The 17321-nt window shown below is 42.0% G+C and overlaps 1 long non-coding RNA gene across 2 annotated transcripts in view; it reads left to right on the top strand.

Annotated features, from left to right (window-relative positions):
• The window catches only part of LOC112816132 (uncharacterized), an 18069-nt gene extending 748 nt beyond the window's left edge, over window positions 1–17321 (top strand). Inside the window, exons 3-4 of one of the 2 annotated variants that reach the window (XR_012375950.1) lie at window positions 7647–7814; window positions 15705–17321. This is a non-coding gene — a long non-coding RNA (uncharacterized lncRNA). The remainder of the gene's footprint in view (window positions 1–7646; window positions 7815–15704) is intronic. The other variant, XR_003206123.2, reaches the window with a different exon arrangement.

Below are 17321 nucleotides of genomic sequence, written 5' to 3'. Positions count from 1 at the left end.
GGGTCCCAGGGCATTAAGGAAGGCCCATCATCTCTGGGAGGTTCTGGGTCAGAAGGAACACAGGATACAGTCTCCCCTTTTCCTTTGAACAAGTCTGCGACCTTAGCACTTGAAGGGTGACTGTCCGCTTGCTCAGCAGCGGGCCATGCAGACCCTCTATCATTGCTTTTGCCACAATGAAAAATACCTCTCCGTGTGTCTAGATGGGTCAGAAACGGAAAAAAAAAGTCTTTTATTGGGGTGCAACTTAAAATACACAAATCTTAAGTGTATTGCTCAATAGGTTTGTAATTATGAATACACCTAAGTACTTCCTAGAAAAAGAACGTTTCTGGTACCCTGAGGGCTCCCTTGTGCCCTCTCCTAATCACTACTCACCCAAAAGTTCACAATTCAGGTGTCCGTTAGATTTTTAAAGCTCTAAGCATCTAGCTAAGTGCCGCTCACATAATTGAGACTCAAATATCTCTTGGATCTTGCTGAGTTGGAGTCAGGAACCTAGATAAAATCGAATGGAGTCTTGCATTCATTTAACACGTATTTTCAAGACCCTGCTGTATGTCAAGTATTGTACCTGGCACTAGAGATGCTGGAGTGAATGAAATGAACCTATTTTATTTGAGCTTACATTCTAAATAGACAAATGTATAACTACATATTTATATTTAATGTAATGTCAGGTACTGATTAGTGCTGTGAAGAAAAATAAAGGACTAGGGATGGTGGGACTGTTTAGAACTAATGACCAGGGAAGACTTCTCCGAGGGTTTGCCATTTCCCCAGAGACCTAAATGAAATGAGTGAGCCATGTAGGTATCTGAAAAGGAATGTTTCAGTTGTAGGAAACAGCAAGTGCAAAGGCCCTGAGACTTTAAGTCTATGCTTGACTTGCTCCGAGAACATCAGGGAGGCCAGCATAACCAGAGCAGAGGGAGGGAGAGAATTGAAGAAAATAAAGATTCACGGATATCCAGATGTAAGGCCTTCTAGGCCATGGTGAAGACTTTATGTTGCATTCTGAGAGTGATGGTAAGTGCTTGGAAGACTTTGACTAGGAGACAACAGAATATGACATATTTTTAAAGGATCACACTGGCTCGCTTCAGCTGGGGTCCTGGAAGAGTGCAAGAGTAGGGGAAAAAGCAGTTAGGGGCACAGTAGGACAACAGAGGCTGACTGTTTGAGCTAGAGTAGTGGTGATGGGGGTGGTCAGATTTCGAATATATTTTGAAGATCTGAGCCACCTGATGTGTGGATGGATTGGATGTGGAATGTGCAAAAAAGGAATGGAGCATGATAGATTTCTGCTATACTCTCTCCCCCTCAGACACACACCCTGAGTAACCAAGTGAAAGATGCTGTGGCCCTCTACCTAAATGAGGGAAGACTAGGAAGAGCAGATTATGGAATGAACATGGAGAGTTTTCTTTTGGACATGCCAAGAGTCTGAGATGCCTCTTGGATATCCGGTGTAGGCAACTCGATGGTGAAAATGAGTTCAGGAAGAAGGCAGTACTGGAGATGCATATTGGGAATCGTCAGCATGTGTATGATATTTAAAACCATAAAACTAGATGAGATTAGAAGGTGAGTGTGGATAAGGAGGGAGGATATTTGAGGACTGAGCCCTGAATAGAGCTGGTTTGTAAGACAGAAAAGAATGGGATCATCCATACCACAATGACCTCTTCTAGAGAAACCACAGGGAAAATTTCTTGCCTATCTTGGTGTCAGGAGTAGGTCTGCTTCTCTCAAGGGACTGGAGGTTCTTTTAGTGATTGTGTTTCCCACTTGATAATCACACTGAGACCTGAGAGCTGTATTTATGGTCTACTTCTAGTGTGTATTTACACTTAAGGCATGTGATCTGTGGGCTCTTATAATCAGGGTCCCTGGCAGGAAAAAATGACACTTTCAAACAGGGTAAGTAAGGAGAGTTTCATGAAGGAGTTATTACAAAGGTGTGGCAGGATGGAGGGAGCCAGTCGGGATTGGTTCACAGGCAGCATTACCAGCCTCTAGGCCTCCAGCAGCAAGAGGATACAGTGGTCATCAGACCCTGTGGGACTGTAGTATAGGACAAGCCCGAGACAGGGGAGCCCTTTAAGGAGGACAGACCAGCTAGGGAAGGGGAGAGAGAGATCAGGAGGAGCACATGGAGACTATCCAGCCCAACACTAATGCCGTTTCAGCCCCATCTTGCTTTGATAACCTTATTTTCCCTTTGCTTTGTTTTCTGATTTATTATACATTTATTTTGTCTCAGTGCTTTGTAAACCTCTTTAAATCCTTTTTGGAAGAGGTTGAAAGAATGAAAAAAAGTAAAAATGAAAGATAATTGCTGAACTACATTTCCCTTTTGGATAAGATTATGAGGCTAGTAAATAAGAAAGATCCCAAAATATGCTTAATGTGTGAATTTAACATTTATTATGAAACAGTTTGTACATACCAAGTTCATATATATATATATATATATATATATATATATATATACACAGACACACAGACGCATGTATATACATATATAAACCTGGGGCGAATTTGTATATGTATACATATATATAATATTTGTAAGTTAAAAGTAATAAAATATTCACAGGTCCTGTGATATTTTAAATCCTTGGCCTCAATTCTCCACTCCTTGTATCTGTGCCATAAAAAGCAGAGTATATTTTCCCATCCCTTGACTTTGAACTCAGCCATGCAGTTTGCTTTGGCCAATAGGATAATGGCAGACATTATGCAAGCGGGGGCTTGAAGCGTCTTTGTCGCACTGAGTACACCCTCTCAGTACTCTGCCCTGCCATGAGATGAGCTTGTATCAGCTAGCCAGCCTAAGAAGAATGAATCATGTGGATATCGTCACGCAGCTGACCCACAGACCTGCCATTAAAGCTGAGGTGCCCAGCTGAGCCCAGCCTCAAATAGTTGACCCTAGCTTACCCCAAGACGTATAAAAAATAAATGCGTATTTTATGTCACAGAAATTTTGTGGGTTTTGTTATACAGGAAAAGCTACTCAAGAAAAAGATTTCTCTGTGTGCTTGTCGTCCATTCCTGACTCCGTCCCCCCTCTTCAATCTATTAATGTAGTGAGTTACATTAATAGATTTCTGTTAAAACATCCTATATTCCTGGAATAACCCCACTTCAGTCACTTTATAAAATAGAAAATTCGAAACTAGATTCAGCAGAGTGAATTTTTTTTTAGGAACTTTTGCATCTATGTTTGTTAATGAGGTTTTTTTCCTGTAATTTTCTTTTCATGCCCTGTACTTGAAAGGTTTTGGTTTAGGATTATACTAGCTTATGAAACAAGCAGAAGTGTGCCCCCATCTTCGCGCCCCCTCTTCTAGAAGAGCTTGAATAAAATAGGAATTAACTGTTTCTTGAATGTTTGATAGGACTTAGTAATGAAACCATCTAGACCTGATGTTTTCTTTTTTTTTAATTTTTTTTATTATGTTAATCACCATACATTACATCATTAGTTTTTGATGTAGTGTTCCATGATTCATTGTTTGTTCATAACACCCAGTGCTCCACGCAGAACGTGCCCTCTTTAATACCCATCACCGGGCTAACCCATCCCCCCACCCCCTCCCCTCTAGAACCTTCAGTTTGTTTCTCAGAGTCCATCGTCTCTCATGGTTCGTCTCCCCCTCCAACTTACTCCCCTTCATTCTTCCCCTCCTGCTATCTTCTTTTCCTTTTTTCTTAACATATGTTGCATTATTTGTTTGAGAAGTACATAGACCTGATGTTTCTTAATCAGATAAATAAGCGTAAGCTACAGTTAAGTGGAGTCATAGCTGGTCAACACGATCTTACCCAAAAAGTGTTAAGAAATGGCTCAAAATTAGTCTGTCTGATGTTTTGGGGAGTAGCCTGGATGAAAAATTTAAAAGCCAATTTATCATATTTTCAGGTAATAAAAATGTAGTAGAGAAGATCTATAATTGTGTCTGTAGGGTAAATAAAAATAAACTGAAATGAATTTGATTCAGTTTATCATGATGAAAGGATTGTGGAGATGCTAGGAGCAAACTCTACCTCCTTCTCGATTTGCATTTATGTTTTTATATCTTCGTGTCTTAGTCATTGGCCCTGAGAGCAGTTTGTTTCAATAGGACTCAGAGCTTTTCCCTGACCACAGACTGGAGGGGAGGGGGCGTATGCTCTGGGTGCTTCAGCTGCTATGGTCTGTCTGGTTGTCATAGGGAGAGAGGATCCCCCATGTTCCATGCTCTTTTTGGTCCCATCCCTGTAGGTACTGCATGTCCAGTTCTGAGCACTATGCTTTTATGACAAGCCATAACATGTGCAGAGGAGAGTGACCTGGGTAATATTTCTAGAACAGAGTTTCTCAGCCTTGGTACTTCAGACCTTTTGGGCCAGATAATTCTTTGTTGTGGGGGCTGTCCTGTGCCTTTGTTGGATTCTTTTTTTTTAAGATTTTATTTATTTACTTAAAAATAAATAAAGTGGGGGAGGGGCAGAGAGAGAGTTGGGGGAGGCACAGAGAGAGAGAGGGAGGGAGAGAATCTTAAGCAAACTCTGCATGGTGCCTGATGCAGGGCTCAATCTCACGACCCTGAGATCAGATCATGACCTGAGCTGAAATCAAGAGTCATTCACTTAACTGACTGAGCCACCCAGACTCCCTGTCTTGTAGGATTCTTAGCAACATGCCAGGCCATAACCCATTGTTGTCAGTAGCATGCCCTGCTAGTTGTAACAGCCAAAAATGTTTCCAGACAGTGTCACAGGTACTCTGGGAGGCACATTTGCCCCAGGTTGAGAATGACTAGTCTAGAAAACATATTTTGGCAAGAGTGGTAAAGACAGTGGATGATTTGGGTCAGAGGAGAGGAATCATAGTGAAAATACACCAGTTATAAAAGGGCTATCGTAAGTGGGGGAGGAGAATCATTCTGTGGGGCTCCAAAAGGCAGAATTAAGGCCAACAGTCAGAAATTACAAGGTAATATATGTGGAAACTTAAAAAAAAAAAAAAGGATTTTTCAGCAACTCTATTATTTCAGCAATAGCGTGGCCTGCCTCAGAACGGTGAGTTCCCTGATACCAGCAATATTCAATCAAGCTGACCAGCCACCTTTCAGGAATGTTGTCGAGGGGCTTTCTGAACTGAGGAGAGATTTGGTTAGCCCAGATGATTACCAGATCTCTTCCAACTGGAAAACTTCATGTTAATGCAAGTAGAGCAAACCGGGAGGAGAGAATGGAAGTCTTTGGGGCATCGGGCTAAGAATATGTCATATAAGGTCTTGGCACTGCTGCCCCCATCCCCTCAGATCTCACTATGGCTGCACCTGCTGATGGCTTGTTTCTGTAAGCACCTGGGGGCTTTCTCTGGCTGCTCAAGTATGTTCAACTAGTGCATGAGGCAGACTAGCAGCAGAGGGGGCTTATTCCCCCCATCCCTCAAATAGCCTCCAACCAATTGTGGGTAGGAGTTGGTGGATAAATACCCCAGATCCCTTACCCCTCATTTGGGATGACCTGAGTTGTGTTCCAGAGTCTCCCAGGGATCATCAGGAGGAGCAAGCCTCAGTTGCCCACAGCAGTACCTGCTCATTAAAGCATCCTATATCACTTTTCTTCCCTTTCCTGTCTTACTTCCCTGCTCCACCGTCTGTGCTCCTGGGACTCAATTCCCTGGTAAACTTCTTCCCTTCAAATCATTATCTCAGGATCTTCTTCCAAGAGAGTCTAAGGCAAGATCCATGCAAGACCTAAGCGAGGCAGAAAGGGAAGTCAACCAGCAGGCTAGTTGGTAGTTCAGATTTACTAGACCTCTGTCTTGAAGTTTGAAGCAACCAAAACAGGGCTTTTAGACTGGCACAGTCTAAGCAGAATGATATTTGGAGATGGGAATAAAAAAGAGAAAGGAAGAGGAGGGGAAGGCCGCCAGTGCCTTGAGTGAGGCAGCCTGGGCCAGCTTCTGGGAAGACGAGTTGGCCCACACATTATGTTGAGCCCTGTGGATGACAGGATCCAGTCATTCTATGATTCAGTCCTCCAAGGACTTGAGAGAGCATTCAGTCAGCAAATGTTGACTAAAATCTTGTTATAGGCCAGGCCTTGTGCCAGGCTTTGAGGAACCCAGCCCTGAGGAGTTTAAGGTCTAGTTGAGACTCATTAAAAGACAATAACACATGAAGATCTAAGGGAGCAGAGGAGGGTCACTAACTCAGGTTGGGGAAGTAGTATGACTTCTTTAGATTCCAATGTGGGGAAACTGAGGCCTGCAAAGGCAAGCTGATGAGGTTATATATTCCTGGGCATTGCTGTAGACAACAAATATTTCTGGGGGAAGTTCTTTTTTTTGATAGCACTACCTTTTGCATTTACATTGGAAAGTGTTGCCAGATTACCCCTTGACCCCCCCACCCCCACCCCCACCACCTGTTCTTGGCTTGGTGGTCACAACTGCTTTTGCCTGACAGCTACTGCTGGTTTGAGTTTTGCCTTTTTGTGTCCCCTACCCAATTTACGGGGATCTTGTGTTGCAAAAGAGCCCAGAAGTCTCTGCAGGTTTTTCCCAGTCAGTCCTGCCTAATCCCATTATCTGAAACTTCCTCATTACCCTTTTTGGCAGGTCTTTAACTCCCTTTCCCTCCCAAGATCTCAGGTTGTGACAGTTTCCCCGCCCACCTGACTTGCCTGGCATGGTTCTGTTTTGAGTCCTATTGTGCTTAGCTATGATACTCAGAGAAATGCCTCCCATGGCTTGTAGGACAGATGATCAGACAAAGCCGACAGAATTATAGCAAAAATCATCTATATGTAAATCCCATCCCCAGACTCTCCTTAAAATGATCTGAAAGTATTTGGAGAAGAACCTCTTTGCAATTTGAGGATGTACGTAAAGCATAACGCAGTAGGCATTGTGTTTCAGGTAAGTTTGTTCCTCCCTGGTTATGTATGGGGATAAAGTCAGGAGGAAGGCAAGCTTTTGACCTTTAAAATCCTTTGAAGAAATGGCCTGTTTTGCTAAAATATATATGCATGCACCCAGAGTGCTGTATTTCCTGATTCTTGACAAAATTGGCTGCTCAGCCTCTTCCTTGGAAACTCCTGCATTTCTCTTTAGCTGTTGACCTTCCAGAGTCTTGCCTGAACACAGGGGTTTGGGGCCCAAATGGACCCATCTTTCATCCTAATAGCATTAGCTGCTGCTAAGGCTTGGAGGGAAATCTGGTCCCTTCTGTGTGACTTAGCAGCAGGAACACTGCCAGGGCGCGTGATTCTGCGTGGTTATCGCCTGCTCAGCTGTTAGTCATTTCAGTGCCCTGCACACTGGGGAGCCGTTATTGCTCCTGTGGTAAGGTGGACATGACGGAGGGGAAGTGAGGCAATTCTTATGCAACATTCGGCCTCCTTCCAACTTGCGTGTTACTTGTTTAGGCTTGTATCCCATGGAAAGATTTTCTATCTGAATTCTTCCCTAAACCAACAACAACAAAAAATGTTTTAACCTTGAGGACCAGTTGAATAATTCACTATCAACAACAGACCCTTGTTGGGCTCCAATAATAGTTAATCTTTGTGGAATGATTCATGTGTGCCAGGCACTGTGCTAGACCCTGCAAATTATAATGTGCTGTAATTTCCTCAAGGACCCTTCAGGAATGCACTTGGACGGAGATTAAGTAATTTGATATCATACAGCGAGTAACTAGCAGGGCCAGGATTTGAACCTGAGTCTGACTCCAGAGCCCAGGAACCCACTTATTCTGCCTTCTTCTCTGTGCAGACCACTTTCAAGGATCTATGAACACAAACAGGTATGAATTGTGATCCCCGGCCTTCAAAAACTTACAGACTCACTGGGAAGATGAAACAAGAATGTGAAATGCTAAATAATGCCTCACACTATCTGCTAAGTGGTTCTGTCAGTGGAACAGACAGACAGGAACTTATCAGGCAGAGGAAAAGATCAGTGAAACCAGGTGGTCTAAACGGTTCCATGGAGGAGGATGGCATTTGATTGGCCTCCAAAGATAGAAAGCACTTAAATAAGCTAAGAGGAGGAAATCAACCAAGGTATAGAGGACTTTGAACACATGGGTTCAAGTCCCAGCTCTGACATTATCTCTACAATCCGAGGAAAGTCCTTAGCCTCTTTATTACTCCATTTCCTTTACTATAAAGAGAGAGGCTCAGGGAGGTGGCATGGAATGGGGAGAGAAAACAGAAGTTTGGAACCAGAAGAGGCCTCAGAGAAGTGGGGAGGGAGGAGGTAGTGATTTGTGGGGGGAGGGATGTTAACAAAATTCTCTCTTGACTTAAGTGGTGATTCCCTGAGTAATCACTGTGATAATCCATTGAGCTGTAAAAGTCAAACAAAAACCCCTAGCTTCTAATTTTTATTTTGCCTTAGGCAAGGCAGTTGTCCCTCTGTTTCTTTATCTATAAATGGAGGGATAATACCTCACAGGAGGATATCAGGATGAGCTGAGCTGATAGGGAGTGCCTGGCAGTACCTGGATCATTGTAGATGCTTAGTCAACATGGACAGCTAAGAGAGTAGGACACCAGCATGGTCCATACTCAGTGGGTAACAAAAGGCCTGGGAAGGAACAGAGGGAAGAAAAATAACACCTTTCTAAGCCACACAAATTGGAATGCATGTGGAGAATTGGTATGTTGGAAGGTGTTGAGCCTGAGGAGGATACTATTCACCTGAGATGGTTGAATTCAAATAGTTTCCACGTCAAAAAACTGACACATGGCTTCAGTTTCTGCCTTCTTCCCAGACTCTTTCACTCTCCAGAACTTGTTTGAGCTAAAATAAACCTCTTTCTCCCTTAATAGGCTTGGGTTAAATTTACTCAACCATTGATCTCATTTCGAGTTTGGTTTGAGGGGATATTGATAGGCCTGTCAATCAGCCAGCCTCCCACAGTCTGTAGCAGCCACTGGGGAGTCCTGTCCACCTCACAAGCAATCCCACTGGCAAGGACACCAGACTGAGCCCCTCTGTGAACCTGGATTTCCATTTGGAAGCTACTAATAGGGGAAACTGTAGAGCACTTACTACTAACTCTGATTAGAGTTTTCATCATGCCACCGCACCCTCTTTTCTTCCTTCACGCAAAATCCACTCCCAAACTCGAGCCTCCTTACTCCTCACTGCCCATCAAAACCCTACTTTTTAGCTGTGCTAATTTATAATTTCTCAAGCATCCTGCGTTCAATACATCTTGCCTCAATATCTTTGCCCACACTTTTCCTTTTTCTCTGGGGCACCCTGTCCTCCCTTCTTCACCTATCAAGTACCATCATCTTACATACTTGACTTAAACATTTCCTTCTCTAGAAATTGTCCTGGGCCTCGTTCCCCAGCTGGGGTTTGGTTCCCTTAGATATGTTCTCCTAGCACAAGCTGCATCCTCTATAGCGGCCTTTATAGCTAATAGCACCTGTATTAAAGTGGTTGATTTACTAGTTAGTAGGATATAATTTAAGATTTTTGAGTAAAGACCAAAAATAAGAGCAGCTTGAACAAGATAGAAATTTATGTTTTCCTTCTAGGCATCACTTGAGAGTACCATTGGACAGTGACCCAGGCTTCTCTTTTGTTGCTCTGGCATCCCTAGAGTATTGACCAGTATGGTGGTGCAAGTGGCTCACTACCGCACCAGAATCCTGGCCTGCCTTAATTCCAAAGCCAGCCTCTTAACCACTAGGTCATATTGCCTCGATTAGTGAAACTGAGCTCATTGCAGATTGGGGGAGAAGATGTGAAGAATGTTAAAAAATTTCAAGGTATATTGGGAGACATTTTGAGTGCCTGGTGGGAGTGGAAGGAGAGGAGATCATGAAGGTTGGGTCTCATTATGCAGAACTTGAGTGTCCAAAACACATCTGATGATGTCAGTGACCTTCATTGTCAGATAGTGTCATTTCTCAAGCACATACTCCAAAATTACTGCCTCTGAAATGAGAATCAGCTCCAAGTGCCTCGCCTGAATCTTTCTCACGTTACTTTGGAGAGACGTGGGTCAGATCTTTACAAAGGGAAATGGAGAGGAGAAGCTAATACGCAGTGAATCACTTCTAAAGCAGGAGCCCAGGACCTGATCTATCGACATCTGAGCTATTTCCAGACCTGACTGATAATCCTAATCACCTTGGCACTTTAACAACAACAAAAAGCAAAAACAAAAACAAACAAAAAACCCACCAAAAAAAAAAAACAAAAAACCAAACAGGATCCTGAGCCCCTCCGTGGCCCTGGAATTTCTAGGATGGGGCTCTGGGGTCTATATATTTTTATAAAATTCTTTGAGTGATTCTGATGAAGAGTCGGGTTTGGGTACCCTTGCATGTAGGAGACTTATAGCCACCCTGTATTTAAGTGCACATTCACCAGTTGAGCTCTGTTTCCTTTCATGGTGACATTTTTCTCCCTTTGGACCTTTGGCAAGGTAATTCTTGTTTGATGTTCTCTTTGAACTCTAAGTAAGCCCCAGGTTGTTGCAATGTCCTAAAAGTTTTAGACCTTCTCCAAGGCTGCTCAATGACAAATCCGTTCTCTAGAAACTTAAATACAGAGCTGAGCAATTCAAAATCTCAGTTAACTCCCAACCGAACCATTTTACGTATTGTAAGGGAGTTTGGAAAATCATTAGACCTCAAAACTTCAAGTGGACCCCTGATAGAGATTTTCTTTTTCTTAGATTTGACCATCCATATCCATGATTCTCATCTCATTAGTCCTCTGGACCAAACTTTCTGTCTTTAGAAAATTATCCAGGCAGAGACCGAACTCAATAGTGATAATAGAACATTTATTTAGTGCCTTCATGAGCCATGTGCTTTATATACATCATCTCATGTAAACTTCCTTGACAAGCTGGGGATATTAAGATTGTTAGTCCAGGGGTGCCTGGGTGGCTCAGTCTGTCGGGCATCTTGCCTTGACTCAGGTCATGATCTCCAGAAGGGTCCTGGGATAGAGCCCTGCACCAGGCTCCCTGCTCAGCGTGGTGTCTGCTTCTCCTTTTCCCTCTGCCACCCCCCTCCACTTCTCTCTCTCTCTCTCTCTCTCTAAAATAGATAAAATCTTTTCTTAAAAAAAAAGATTAGTACAAATTTATATATGAAGACTCAGGCTCAGAAAAGGAACAGAACTGGAATTCAAACTCAGATCATTTGAGTCCAGATTCTGAGTTAATAAACTACTTCTCCCCAATGTGTGTGTGTGTGTGTGTGTGTGTGTGTGTGTGTGTGTGTGTGGCAGGGGGAGGGGGTGCTGTGTGGTGGCAGGGATGAGGAAGAGAACAAGGAATGGAGGTGGTGAGATAGCATTTCCTTGTCGGAACCTGATGCTTATTATCCTTTTCTGTCCCCATCCCACCCCTGGTAGCACCTTCACGTTCTCATGCCAGTAGCAGCCAATACAGGAAGTGTTTTATGCTCCAAGGCAAACTTGAGCAAAGAAAGTTGAGCTCCTTCTACAGAATCTAGCTTTCCTGTGCATCATTTCAGAGCCTCAGTAGACCCACAAATATCATTTCCAGCTAATCACATATGCGCCAGACAGTTATGATGTACAATAAGTGATTAACACATTCAACTGATTCCCTTGAAGACAATTCACCAAATTTATCGGAAGACACTTTTATTCAAGATGCCACACATTCTTTCTTCCACATTTCCTTCCTTTGCTGATTCACTGTGTATTGTGCCTGAATCCTTTGGCTTTTTTAAGTCAACAGAGCCGAATGGGAGAAGCCCAGGCCTCTAATTACTGCTGGGAAAATGGCAGGTTTGGCTCATGAGAAATATGTATGGGGCACTCTTTGGGATCAGGAGCATTCTAAATCTGAGGCACTTGAAGAGAGAGATAACCATCAAATTTGGTTCAGAGCTTCCCTTGGAGATGTTGATAGGAGGAAAGTTATGCTGGATCCCCTTGGTCTATGGCAACTAGAGTGAATTCTCCTGTGGCGGCCTGGGCCCTCTAGAGCTTTAATTGATTCTAATGCAGAGTGGCTTAAAATAATTCACTCTTCCACAAGCTGATCTCTCATTTCCCAGAGCAGATTGAATTGTTCAGAAATGAGCCATTGAGAGAAATCTTCCCACTCAATCCTAGATTTGTGGCATATCTTTCCAGAAAAGAGAGGCCAATGTAGGGGGGATGGGGGATAGGGGATGGGATAAGGCTGGCTGGGCCTGTTCTGTGACTCCACATTTTTTTCTCCAGTCTGAACAGTCTCATCCTTGTCCCCCAAACCTGCTTGATGAGCCCAGGATAGTGTGCATTTTAAAAAACTATTCTATTCCTACACAACTTAAAACAGTGGATAGTTAAAAAAAAAATGTTAGCCAGTTGCAACTGTGTGGAAAGGGTGCCATGATCTAAGTTCTTTCTCTGATCCTATAACCAACTAGCTCAGTTTTCTCATCTGTAAAATGAGCCAGATGGATTCCCTGCCCTCTGAAGACGTAAATGTGATAAAATCCATTTCCTTATTCTAAAACAGGGTTTTCCATCCTCTGTATGAGTAACATTTGGGGGCAGATAATTCTTGTTATAGGAGCTGTCTTGTGCATAGTAGGATGTTGAGAAGCATCCATGGTTTCTACCTACCCCACTGAGTAGCACCCACCCCGCTGAGTTGCAACAACAAAAACTATTTCCAGACATTTCCAAATGTCCTTTGGGAGGCAAAGTTACCCCTGGTTGAGAACTACCTTCAAAAGCTCCCTATTGCCTATAAATAACGCATCATTTATTAAATATTGAATATTATTTATTGGTACTTACTAAGGCTAAAGAATAACCGAGTCTCAGTCCCTGCCCTCAAGGAACTCAAAGTCTATGAGGACAAACAGACAATTGTAATCTAGTGTGGCATATATAATGATCAGGATGCAGAGGAAGGAAGGGGAAAAATTTTGAGGGAGAAGACAAAAAGAGCTCAGAAAGCTTTTTGAAGAAACTAATGATTAAATTGAACATGAAAGGATGAGTAGAAATTAGCTGGGCCTTAGCTTAAGGGAACAGCATGAAAAACAGGCCTAGTGGTGAGAAAAATGACCTACTTCCACAAAGTTGTTTGAACTGGAGAGTAAAGTTGAATCCCTCAGGGACAAAAAGATCCCCAATCCCAGCTGTGTGTGTGTTGTTTGTTTTGTTGTTTTGTTTCTAACATTCTATTCTGGAGGTGCAGTTCAGAACCTTAGAGAACTCCAGCCATTGTTCTGTTAAATCCCCAATGAGTGTGACGATGTGGAGCTCTCCAGGGTACTGAACTGTATCCCTATAAATTGCCCTTAATCAGCAGCTCTCTACCTAAGGACCTGCCTGAACTCTGTTCTTTCCTGATCCTGATGCCTGTGCATGCCTGCTGCCCTTGGCTGAAGCTATGTAGTGGGAAGAGCATAGGTTTACCAGCCTAAACAATTCAAATTAGGAGACAGTCAAATAAATGATAAATTTATTGTTATAAATTATAGCATGTCCCTGTGAAAGAATGTTACACAGTGGTGGCCATATATATATATATATATATATATATATATATATATATATAATTATTTGGAAATTTACATATTTTCTAAGATACCTATAGTGGCATGTATTTCCTTACTCAGAAGAATATCATTTAACATAAAATAAAAATAAAGAGCCTTGGAATCAAAGGACTGGAATGTGTGCCCTCTTGTCAATACCTGTCTGATCTTGGGTCAGTTAATTTAATCTTCACTGGCCATTATTTACTCAACTACAAAATGGAAAAAAAAAGGATAAATTGTTAATATTTCCCATATGCCTATAATGCAGGCCTCTTGTGGATACTAAATGAGCACAAGCGCATGAATCTATTACTGTGTTGCCTAAAGAAAAGAAACAAACACTTGGCAAATGTTTGTTATTCCCTACCCCATCACTTAGATGCTCAGTTTTCTACTACAGCAAGGGCAAGCTTGGTGTATAACAAGGGTTGCGACACGTTTTGCGTGCATGGACTGACAGTGCCTTCCCACTTCCCATTCCTGAGGACTTCATTAGAAACAGAGCTCTGCAGTAGGACTAACTCTTTATATGTTTATGTTATTTCCACACCTGGCTCCCAGTACATTAGCAACTAGCCCCTTACCCTCATGGCAGGATACTGGAGGATCACTCCCTGAGTATCTAACTATCTGAAAAGTAAATGCCTATTTTTGGTGTTCTCCCAACCAACAACTGAGCCAGATCACCCTACTTTGAATCTCAAAGTTGTCAGGCCCCATACCCTGCTCAGAACTTCTAATTAGCTTTTTACTTTCCCATTCATTATCATGAGCATACAGCCAAATTTACATCTAAGGAAAGCCTGTGTTATGGGAGCTAGAGATCAAAAACAGAGGAAAAAAGCAATTTGGAAGAAACAAACTATGCAGGGAAGAAAATTTCCCAAACAAATTTTATGGTTAATATAATTTGAGAAATAAAAGAACTTCCATGAAACAAGAACAGGATGCTATATATTTTTAAAGAATGTTCAAGGAACATTGAAAAGCTCTTGAAAATGAGAAACTTGATAGAGGAAATGAAAAACTAACTGGGTAGGAAGATAATATCGAGGAAATTTCATCTCACTCTCACCTTCCGACTAAAAGAGCAAACATACATAGAAGGAAAGTAAGAGAAAACATTAAAGAGAGGACCATCATAGATGTTCAACATTAGAATAATGGCATTTCTAAAAAGAGACAACAGGGAAAATGGGGAAGAGTAGAAAATTCTTATAGAAATAATTCAAGAAGTTTCCCAGAATGGATTGAAAGCACCCACCAAATACCAACCTAATAAATGAAAGAAAGAAACTTACAAGGTGCATACATCATTGCGAAATTTCAGATCACTGGAGACAAAGAAAAATATTCCACAAGCTACCAGCAGCAGGAAGTATTGTGTGTATATATATATAATCTCAAAGATCTCAAATCTGTAGAATATGTATATATGTGTGTGTTTATATATATATATATATATATATATATATATATATATATATATATATAATCTCAAAGGTCTAGAATCAGAATGACTTCAGATTTCTCAACAGCAAAACTTGAAACAAGAAGACAATAGAGAAATTCAAAATACTGATGGAAAAATTTATCCCCATCTGGAATTGTATACCCAGCCTAAGTATAAATCAACTACTGTGAAATAAAAACATTTCTGAACCTGTACAGTCTCAACAGATTTCTCCCCCCATGTGCCCTTCCTCAGGGAGTTACTAGAGTATATGCTCCACAAAAAAAGAGTATGCCAAGAAAGAGAAAGACATCAAGTACAGGAAACATATGCTCCAGCACTGGATGGGGTAAAAGAAATACCCAAAAGAATGGTAAATGGTGGTCTCAGAATGATAGCCGTGTACCAGGCATAGGGGACAACCAGGCCAGGTGGTAGCAGAGTGCCTTAGAAGAGATGTGTTGAGAGCTGTCATCATCAAGATTCCCACTGCTATTAATCTGCTGCTGCTGCTGCTTCTGCTTCCTTCTTCCTTCCTTCTTTCTTCTTTATCTAAGAACAGAATTCCCAGGTGAGTCTGGCTGAGCCCACGATATGTTCTGACTTGCCTTAATCATTTCTAATGTGGCTGCTGTTTTTCCTACTATGGCCTATTTTCTGATCAGCTGAGCATGCTCTTTTCATCCCACAGAAGTACCCTGCTTTGGTCTACTTCAGAAGCTGCAAGTAGGCTGTGGTAAAGCAGAAAATCCAGAGGAATCCACACTCTGAACCATATATCTTTTGGATACCCAATGCCTGGACTCCACTATAGACCTACCAGACATCTAACTCTGCTTTCGCAAGACCCACTCATGACCTTGTCCACCTACTTTCCCAGAAGAGGCTCTTGTGAGTAAACTCTTGAGGCAACTGAAACCAGATTGACCCAAGGACTGTTTAGCTTCTCTCGCTCCTGGATGCCTTCCAACATTGCCCTTTCATTTTTTGCTAGATTTATGCTTCTACAGAATACACATTGTTTAGAAAAATATACATAAGTGGTTAACCTATCAAGAAAATCAAGAGAATGATTAGCACAAAAGTCAAGATAATGATTACTTCTGGGGACGAGGTTGGAGGTTTTATTTAGGAAAGAATATTTGGAAGACTTTTGAGGTACTGGTTAATGTTCTATTAATCTTTGTGATAAGTATGTGGGTGTTAAACATACTATATTTTCAACTTTACATGTATTTAAAATACTCCTCCATACATATAATACACTTTACAATAAAAATTTGCATACCAAGCAGAGCCACCCTGTGAAATATTGAAATCATATGTTCATATGTACTTTCTGGGCCTTGAACAGAGGGAACTATGAAGAGGGACATCAGGTTCTCCCTCTGTCACAGCCCTAATCAAGATGCAGCAGGAATAACAAAATACCCAACCAGCAGTATGATGCTGAGATTTTTCACACCACTTTAATAAATTGGTTTCACAGCACGTGGAATCCTGTTGTAATAACCTGGATTCCATGAAAGACATCTCTGCATAGAAAAGCAATCCAGAACCATTCCTTAAGCTTTTAGCAAGAGGGTAGGAGGTAGGAGGCTGTGTATTCTTCCTTTGCCCCTCCTGATCCATTCACCGTGATCCATGCCCTGTCCACCTTGCACTGTGCTCCAGAGGCTGACTTCTATGGACTACATCACCCAGGTGCCTCTGTTCTTTGGCTTTTAGTGGGTTCTGCCCATAGGAAGCACTGTCAGGAGAACAGAAGGCAGGAAAGAGAGAGGTCAAGGGAATTTCTTCCCCTCTCCCTCCCTGCCTCACCACCCCTTATTGTTTCCTTAATTCCACACACATCCCTTTGAATAGTTCCATATGAAATTTTCTTCAGTCAGACCATTTTGAGTATCTCTTCCATTTCTTGTTGGGACCCTGACTGATACTTTATTTTAATATTATTTACTTGTCCTTACTGAGTGGTACATTTTCATGTTAATATGGATTGTGAGGGCCCAAGCAACCTTATCCAAGGGAAGACGCACATGTAAAAACATCTCTCTCCACTGGGGGGGTCCGCAGCCGTGGCTTTTTGTGGAAAGGTTATATGTTGGTTTATTATTCAGTGACTATTACTGCTAGCTAAGTGTAGAAAAGCTTAGGAGAATTTACTTCTGGCTTGTGGAAATTTTATTCCTTTTCCAACTGTGTCCCAGAAAGAAGGAAGACTTCATGCAGGCCCTTGGCAGGGATGCAGCTTTCACCAGCATCCTCGCTTCGCTTTAAGTGAGGGCTTTTTTGTTGTTGTTGTTGT

The sequence above is a fragment of the Callorhinus ursinus genome, unplaced genomic scaffold (assembly GCF_003265705.2).
Source record: "Callorhinus ursinus isolate GAN/ISIS: 27379988/994484 unplaced genomic scaffold, GSC_fseal_2.0 scaffold59, whole genome shotgun sequence".
In the NCBI taxonomy this organism is placed as follows: Eukaryota; Metazoa; Chordata; class Mammalia; order Carnivora; family Otariidae; genus Callorhinus; species Callorhinus ursinus.
This window is presented reverse-complemented; position numbering and strand designations above follow the sequence as displayed.